At 34.2% G+C, this 8377-nt stretch overlaps 1 pseudogene; it reads right to left on the bottom strand.

Annotated features, from left to right (window-relative positions):
• LOC141505719 (neutral amino acid transporter A pseudogene) overlaps nucleotides 1-6161 on the bottom strand; it is a 56052-nt pseudogene extending 49891 nt beyond the window's left edge.
• Nucleotides 6162-8377: the final 2216 nt, after the last annotated feature.

Raw genomic sequence — 8377 nt, forward strand, 5'->3', positions numbered from 1 at the left:
AATTGTTCATCAGATACAGAACAGTTGTTTTTTTTTTTTGTTTTTGATTTTTTGCGTGTGTTATTTTGTGTTGTTTTATTTTACTTCCTCTGGATAGGGATAATATTGTCCATAACCAACTGGCTGTCCTAACTCTCTGAACTGCTGAGAAGAGCTGCTTCCATCAAGGTTGATCATCTCAAGATGCTGTTATTAATGTGTTCATTGTTCTCTTCATTCTACTTACTTCACTCAGGACTAGAAACTATAAATCATTCCATGCTTCTCTAGAGTTTGCCCATTTATAATTTCTATTAGAACAATAATAGTCCATAGTATTCATGTACCATCACTATTTTAGTCATTCCCCAATTGATGGGTATCCCCTCGATTTCCAATTCTTTGCCACTACAAAAAGAGTTGCTATGATATTTTAAAGCATGTGGGACTTTTCCTAATTTTAATGATTTCTTCTGGATATAGGCCCAGAATTGGAATTGCTGGGTCAAAGGGGATGAACATTTTCATTTTTCTTTGGTCCTTATTTCAGATTATTCTCAGTATGGTTGGATCTGTTTACAACTACACCACCAAATCATTAATGTCCTAATGCTCCCACAATGTCTCCAACATTAATCATTTTCCCTTTTTCTCATCTTGGCCAATCTGATAGGTGTGAGATGATACCACAAAGCTGTTTTTATTTGAATTTCTCTAATTGATAATGATTTGGATCATTTTTTATTTGATTATGTAGCACTTTAATTTTTCATTTGAAAAATTGTGATATGTTTCTAAACTCAATTGAGTGTGTGTTAAACCCTCTTTCAGCCAAATCTGGAAAAAAGTAAGATTCATACAGTTCTAACCTCCTCCCTTCTTCCACTCTATTGCAATAAGTTTTGAACTTCTTTATGTGATTTAATTTACCCCATTCAATCTTCTCCTTCTACATGTCTCTTTACTGTCCCTCTTTTTTAAGGAGATATTATTTTAACTAATTCCATCAGAGTCACAGATAAGTCATGAATGTCCATTACTTCAGGGTCTATAATTCTCTCTAATAGAGTTACAATTCTCAAGATCTTTGAGAATCTCCTAGCCAGATATATATAGGTAGTCTCATATTATTGAACAAGTCGTTTTTTTTCTTTTCCCCTGTTTACCTTTTCATGTATCTCTTGAGTCTGCTGTTTGAATACCTAATTTTCTGTTTAACTTTTCAACAGGAAAAAAATTGAATTTATTTCTTTAAATGTCCATCTTTACCCCCAGAAGTGAAGGCTAAGTTTTTCTGGATAGTGAATACTCAGCTGAATTCTAAGCTCCCTTGCTCTCTAGAAAATTGTATCCCTTGCTCTTAATGTTTATGCAACCAGGTCCTGTGTAATTCTAACTGTGGTTCCTTGGTATTTTAATTGTATTTTTCTGGCTGCTTGCAAGATTTTCTTCTTGATCTGTTAGTTCTAGAGATAGGTTTCAATGTTACTTGGAGTTTTTGTTTGTTTGCTTATTACTTTGGGATCACTTTTAGGAGGGGTTCAATGTATTCTATCAATGATTATTTTGCTATCTGCTTCCAGGATATCAGGACACTTCTCCTTCACTATATCCTGAAGTATTGAGTCTGTGCTTTTTTTCTCTTCCAGGTTTTCAGGAAGTCCTATAATTTTTGCATTGTCATTCCTGGATCCCTTTTCCAGGCCTATTGTTTTGCTAATGAGGTATTTTACATTTTCTTCTATTTATTTTTTCATTTTTTGGTTTTGTTTAACAGATTCTTGGTGTCTCACAAAGTCATTAGTTTCCTAGATTTCAATCTTATTTTAAAGGAGTTTCTTCATTTATCTTTTGCATCTCCTTTTCCAATTGATAAAACTATTTTTGAAGGAGTTTTGATTTGCTTTTTTTAAGAGAATTATTTTAATTTTGCAGTTATTCAATTGTACTTTCAAAGGATTTGTTATCTTGTAAGATGTTAATTTTCTCTTGCATTTCTTTTCCTTATTTTTCTACTTGATTCATGAACTCCTTTCTGATTTCTTCTAAAAAGTATTTCTTGTTTGGAGACCAATTCATACTCTCCTCTGAAGTTCTTTTCCTCTCTACGTTAGGATCCTTATTTTCAACATAACATTCAATGGACCCCACCTTTATGCTGGCCTTTCTTCATTTTGGTTCCTTTCCTTCAGGATTAATGCTGGGGGGGGGGATGATTCACAGATCTTCAGTGTTGAGGACCTTAGAAGCTTTGTACACTTCAGGGGTTATTCAGCAGTTGGAGTTTAGGGGATTGCTAAGGCTTTCTCTGGCTTGGCTGTGATTAGTGGCTTGCTCCCTAGGCCTGGGAGGGGTGGGAAGTTAGGGCTACACTATCTAGGCTGCCCTGAAACAATATGGGCTTGGATCTTGGGCTAGATAGTTAATCTACTTAATCTCCAGTCAGCTCTGCTGCCCACACCTGAAACTCAGGGTAAGGTGCAAACACCAAGGCAAAGCTGTTTGTTCTGGAGACTGTCTTGTTCTCTCACAGGAATTGGGGTGGCTGGGTAGAGCAGACTCAGCTGGAAACATGTGGACTCTGCTGAAAACATGGAGGTTCCAGTCCAGGTTTTACAGACCAACTGAGTTGACCAGAAAGATGTCTTGGTGCAATACCCTGGAGCTATCCTGCCCACTATGCAGATAGCAAATGCTTCTGCCACTATTCTCAGATCAGTCCCTGGACCTTACCGCACCATTCCTGAGCTGGGTCTCTGCTATCTATCCCAGCAAACCCACATGCCCCTGAAACAGATCTTGTTGGAAGCTGTTCATCTTGGTTTTTGTCTGGGTTCTGTGATTACAAAATGTTTTAAGGGGCTTGGTCCATGCTCATCTGAGGGAAAGCCATGAGAGCTTAAAACAGTGCCTCTCCTCTCTCCACCATCTTGGCTGAAAGTCTCCTCTATTCTTTTTTATCTTTCTCAATTTCTCTAGAAGGTTATTATATCAAACTTTTCTAAATTTCTGTTCACTTCTTTCACTTCTTTCTTGTTTAATTAGTGGTTAGATTTAGCTAATTCTGAGAAAGGGGAAGTTGAGTCCTGCACTACAATAGTTTTACTGTCTATTTCTTCTTATAACTCACTCAACTTCTCCTCAAGGAATGTTTCCCTTGGTGCAATATATTTAGTACTTGGTTCATATATATTTAGTATTGATATTATTTCATTGACCCTAGTAACTTTTAGCAAGATGTAGTTCCCTTCCTTTTCTCCAAATTAAGACAATTTTTATTTTAGCTTTGTCTAAGATCAGGATTATTAATCATACTTCTTTCTTTTTTATTTTAATCAAAGAATAATATATTTTATTCCAGTCTTCTTTCTTTTTTATTTTAATTAAAGAATAATATATTTTACTCCATTTTTTCACCTTTGGTCTGTATGTATCTCTCTGCTTTAAATATGCTTCTTGTAAACAGCATATTATAGGATACTGGTTTTTTATTCACTCTGTTATTTGCTTTTGTTTTCTGGGAGAGTCCATCCCATTCACATTCACAGTTATGCTCACTGACCCTGTTTTTCTCTCATTTATTTTCCCCATTTATACTTTTTCCCCACCTTTTCCCTCCTCATCAATATTTTACTTTTGACTATCACCCCCTTCAGTCCACCTTTTTCTTTCCTCTCCCTCTACATTTGCTCTCCCTTCTATCAAACTTGTTCATCCCTTTCTTTCCCCTTTCCCCTCAAAACTGCCAGAACAATATAAATTTCTAAAACCAATTGAGAGTGAATGTTAATCCTTCTATGGGCCAGATCTTTTAAGTATAATATTCAATCAATGCCTACACCTTTTCCTCTACTGTAACAAGCTCTTTGTTCCTCTTCATGTGATGTGATTTACTCTTTCCTGCATACTCCTTCCAGTATATGTTTTGATTATTTTTATGTCTGAATTATTTTTAATAACATCACATGATTATCAACATCCCACATTCTCCATCTAAATATACTACTTCCAACCATCTCCATTGAAATACTATTCTCAAGACTTACAACTATGATCTTTCTAGTGATGTAAACAATTTAGTATTATTGACCAATACTTTTCCTCCCATTTGGTTTTTTAAACATATCTTGAGTCTTGTAGTTGAAGATGGAATTTTTCTGGTCAATCCTGATCTTTTTATCGTGAAAATTTCACAGTCCCCTACTTCATTGAATATTCATATTTTCCCTCAAAAAATATGCTGCATTTTGCATAGTAGTTGATTCTTGTTTGTAATCCAAATTTCTTTGACATCTATATAAATCATATTCTAGCACCTACTATTATTTAATGTTAAAATTGCTAGATCTGTTGAATCCTTACTGGGGCTCCTTGATATTTGAGTTGTTTCATTTGCTCTTCTTGCAATATTTTTTCTTTTAACTTATAATTCTGGAATTTGACTAAAATATTCCTTAGATTTTTTTGGTCATTTTGTTATTTTTTAATTTTGGAATCATTTTCAAGGGGTGATTGGTGGATTCTTTCAAGGACTATATTACTTTCTTATTCAAGAATATTTTGGGGTTGGGTAGATGGCATAGTGGATAAAGCACAGGCCTTGGAGTCAGAAGTACCTGGGTTCAAATCTGGTCTCAGACACTTAATAATTACCTAGCTGTGTGGCCTTGGGCAAGCCACTTAACCCCATTGCCTTGCAAAAAAATAAAAAATCTAAAAAAAAAATTTAAAAAATTAAATTAGATAGTAGTAATATGGTTATCTTCTTTCTTTTTTTTAAATTCAGATTAACCAAAATCTTGTATATTTTATTGAGTTTTACATAAAACCAACATTTAGTCTTATTAATGAGATCAATTATTTTTTGCTTTTAATTTTATTAATCTCTCTTAATTTTCAGAATTTCTAATTTGATATTTAATTGAGCATCTTCAATTTCTTCTTTTACAAGTTTTTTAGTTGCATACCCAATCCATTGATTTCCTCTTTCTCTACTTTACTCATAGAGACTTTTATAGATATAATGTTCACCCTCAAAACTGCCTTTACTACATCCCATAAATTTTGGTATGATGTCTCATTAGGATCATTTTCTTGGATATAATTACTGATTATTTCTATTATTTACTGTTTGATTCACACATTATTCAAGATAAAGCTACTTAATTTCTAAATAGTTCTTGATTTATCTTTCCCTGATATTTTATTACATGTAATTTTTATTGTATCATAGTTTAGGAAGTGTGCATTTATTACTTCTACCTCAAATGTCTTTCTGCATTTGATCATAAGGTTTTTGTGCTCTAGTATATGGTCAGTTTTAGTAGTGGTGCCATATACTGCTGAGAAAAAATGTATATTCTTTTGTTTCCTCATTCAGTTTTCTCCAGAGGTCTATCATATCTAAGTTTTCTTATCTTCTTTCTTACCTTCTTATCTTGCTTCTTCTTTATTTTATGATTAGATTTTTCTTGTTCTGAGAAAAGAAAATTGAGGCCCCTGTTATTATAGTTTTCCTGTCTATGTATTCTTGTAATTCCTTCAACTTCTCTTCTAGGAATTTGGTTGCTATACCACTAGGTGTATGCATGTTTACTAATGATATAATTTTATTAAAAATGGTGCCTGAGATCAGGATTTTTGCTCCTTATTTTTTTTTACTTCAGCTGAGGCATATTATATTTTGCTCCAACCTTGTTAGGAGACAAGAGGCTGATTATGTAGTTCCTCTTGAATAACAATGAGACCTCGGAGAATTCCTGAGCATATGTGAACGACTGTTGTCCTTGAGTTTTGAAAGACTGTTTTGAAACACAAGGACAGGGAAGTACAGCATGTTCTGCACGTAGGCCATATCAGGTGTGTGCTCTTGGTTCAGGAAGTGACTTCCAGTCTTCCTCTTTGTGGCCTAACACTGTTTGTCTTCTTCTGGCATGCAACAGGGTGGTGACGAGCTTTCTTCTAATTGGTGCACACTTGAATCATGAGCTGTTTGCTGTTCTGTGATTGGAAACTGTTGCTATTTTATGTGGCTTTTGCTGGTAGCCAAGAGTATAATTGCAGGGAGCAGGAGGGACAAAGAAGGGACTTGGGGAAAATGTAATCATTAGACTTGGAAGAATAAAGTTGCCTGTTTGCTTCTCCTCTGGCCTGTGACTCTCTTTGTAGATCACACTGGTCATGTTCGGATATGTACCAAAGACCAAAGAGGATGCATTCTTCAATCCTCTTCTATTTTATGGGACATTGGCCTCGTTCACATTTACAGTTGATTACTAATTCTGTATTTCCCTCCATGAAATCTTTCCCCTTTTAATTTTTCTCTTTCCTTTTCTCTTATTCCTCTTCAACAAAAGTTTACTCCCATTCCCCTTTGACTTTTCTTTTAAGGTTGATCAGTTTATTTTCACTTATACCTTCACTTTACATTTATCAGTTACTTCTTCCCTTATCTTTCCCTTTCCCTGTACACCCACCCCTCCCCTTCCCTGTAGATTAGGATAGATTTCTAAACCCAAGAGGGAATATATATTATTCCCTCTCTAGACCAAATCTATTGAGTAGAATTTACTCATCATTCATATTCTCCCTCCTTTTCATCTAAAATTATGAATCTTTGTGCCTTTCCTATTGGTGTTATTTATTACTCCAGTAGTATTAATCAGGTGTCATCAATCACACTTTGATTATTTGATTGCTGGATAAGCTCATATTTTTATCAGTTATCACAGATTGCTTCATAAGCAGCATTGTCTCAATTTACATCAGATTATATTTATATTCATTTTTATCTTAATCCCTTTTCAAGTACCCTCCAAGTGCACACAATACTCCTCATGAGTCAAAGGATTGTCCAAAGCCATATTATTATTGAACTATTTGTGCCCCTCCTCCTAGGACTATTTTCTCTTACACTTTACCCCAGATCCACTCAAGGTACTTAGCCCCTTGGTAAATCAAGTATGATCTATTCTCTCTCACAAATTCCCCCCTCAGGGTACTTAGTCCCTTTTTTAAGTGAAATACAGATTAGGTCAAATCCTAATCTAATTAACTACAAGAAACTTAAAGATTTCTGAGGACTGGAAGCTTCTGAATGTCTGACCTGAGAACTTTACAGATGATTCTAAGTTATGGGAAATACTGACTCAGAATCTACCCAATTTATGATGTCTTCATTAGACAAGAAACTAAGCTTTAGGTAGTCCAGCAGAATTAAATTGGTTCAATAAATAATGAGACACCTAAGTTTAAAGTTAACAACCCTGCTTTTCATCAAGGTTTTTTTCTCTCAAACATAGTGATGTAATATTGGACCTCTTCAGTGGAGAGAAAAGACCCAACTATTCCCCTATCCTTTAAGTATGATTTCTTCAATTATTTTTGACCTCTTCATTATCCTAACAGAAATAAAGTTTCAAATAATCAGAAGTATTATATCTTCACTTTTAGGGTTGTATACAATTTGTTCATCTTGACCAACATTTGTTTATTATTTTTAATTCCCCTTTTCATTTACTTTGTTATGCAACTCAAGTCATGTATTGGCAGGTGAATTTTCTGTTTAGTTCTTTGTGTCAAGGAAATTCTAGAATTCCTCTATTTTTTTGAACATTCATCTTTTCCTCTGACAATAAATGCTGAATTTTACAGGGTTTTATATTCTCAGTTGAAATCCCAGGTCCTTTGCTTTCTGATGTATATTATTCCAGGTCTTCAGATCCTTCAGTGTTGAGATTGAAAGGTCTTGTGTGAGTCTAATTGCCTTTCCTTTGTATTAGAATTGCTTTCCTTTTACTGCTTGCAATAATCTCTCCTTTATTTGAGAGTTCTGGAATAATACTCTCGGATTTTTGCATCCTGGGGTCTCTTTCTGCAGAGGTACCGTGTATTCTTTTGGTGGTTATATCATTTTCTTGCAGTAGCAGATTTGGATAGTTTTTCCTTATAATTTACTGTATTATGCTTTCCAGATTCTTTATTTGATCTAGGCTTTCTGGTGGTCTGATGATTTGTAGATTGTCTCTCCTGGATCTATTTTCTATGTCATCTGTTTTCCCTAAAAGAAACTCTACATTTTCTTCAATTTTTTGCTTGATGGAGTCTTTTGTTCTTGCAGATTTGGATTCTATTTGTTCAATTCTAGTTTTTAACTTTCTTTTTTTTTGTTTTGTTTTGTTTTTGACTTTTAAAAATATATTTATTTTTAACATTAATTTTTAAAAATTTAGTTCAAATTCTCCCTCTTCCTCTAATTGCTCCCCCATTCATTGAGGAGGCAAGTAATATGATAGCAATTATGTATATTAAATCATGCAGTAGATATTTCTATACTAGCCATGTTGCAAAAAAAGAGAGAGAAAAGTAAAGAATGTAAAAAAATATATACTTCAATTTG

This window comes from Macrotis lagotis, chromosome 1, assembly GCF_037893015.1.
Source record: "Macrotis lagotis isolate mMagLag1 chromosome 1, bilby.v1.9.chrom.fasta, whole genome shotgun sequence".
Taxonomy (NCBI): Eukaryota; Metazoa; Chordata; class Mammalia; order Peramelemorphia; family Peramelidae; genus Macrotis; species Macrotis lagotis.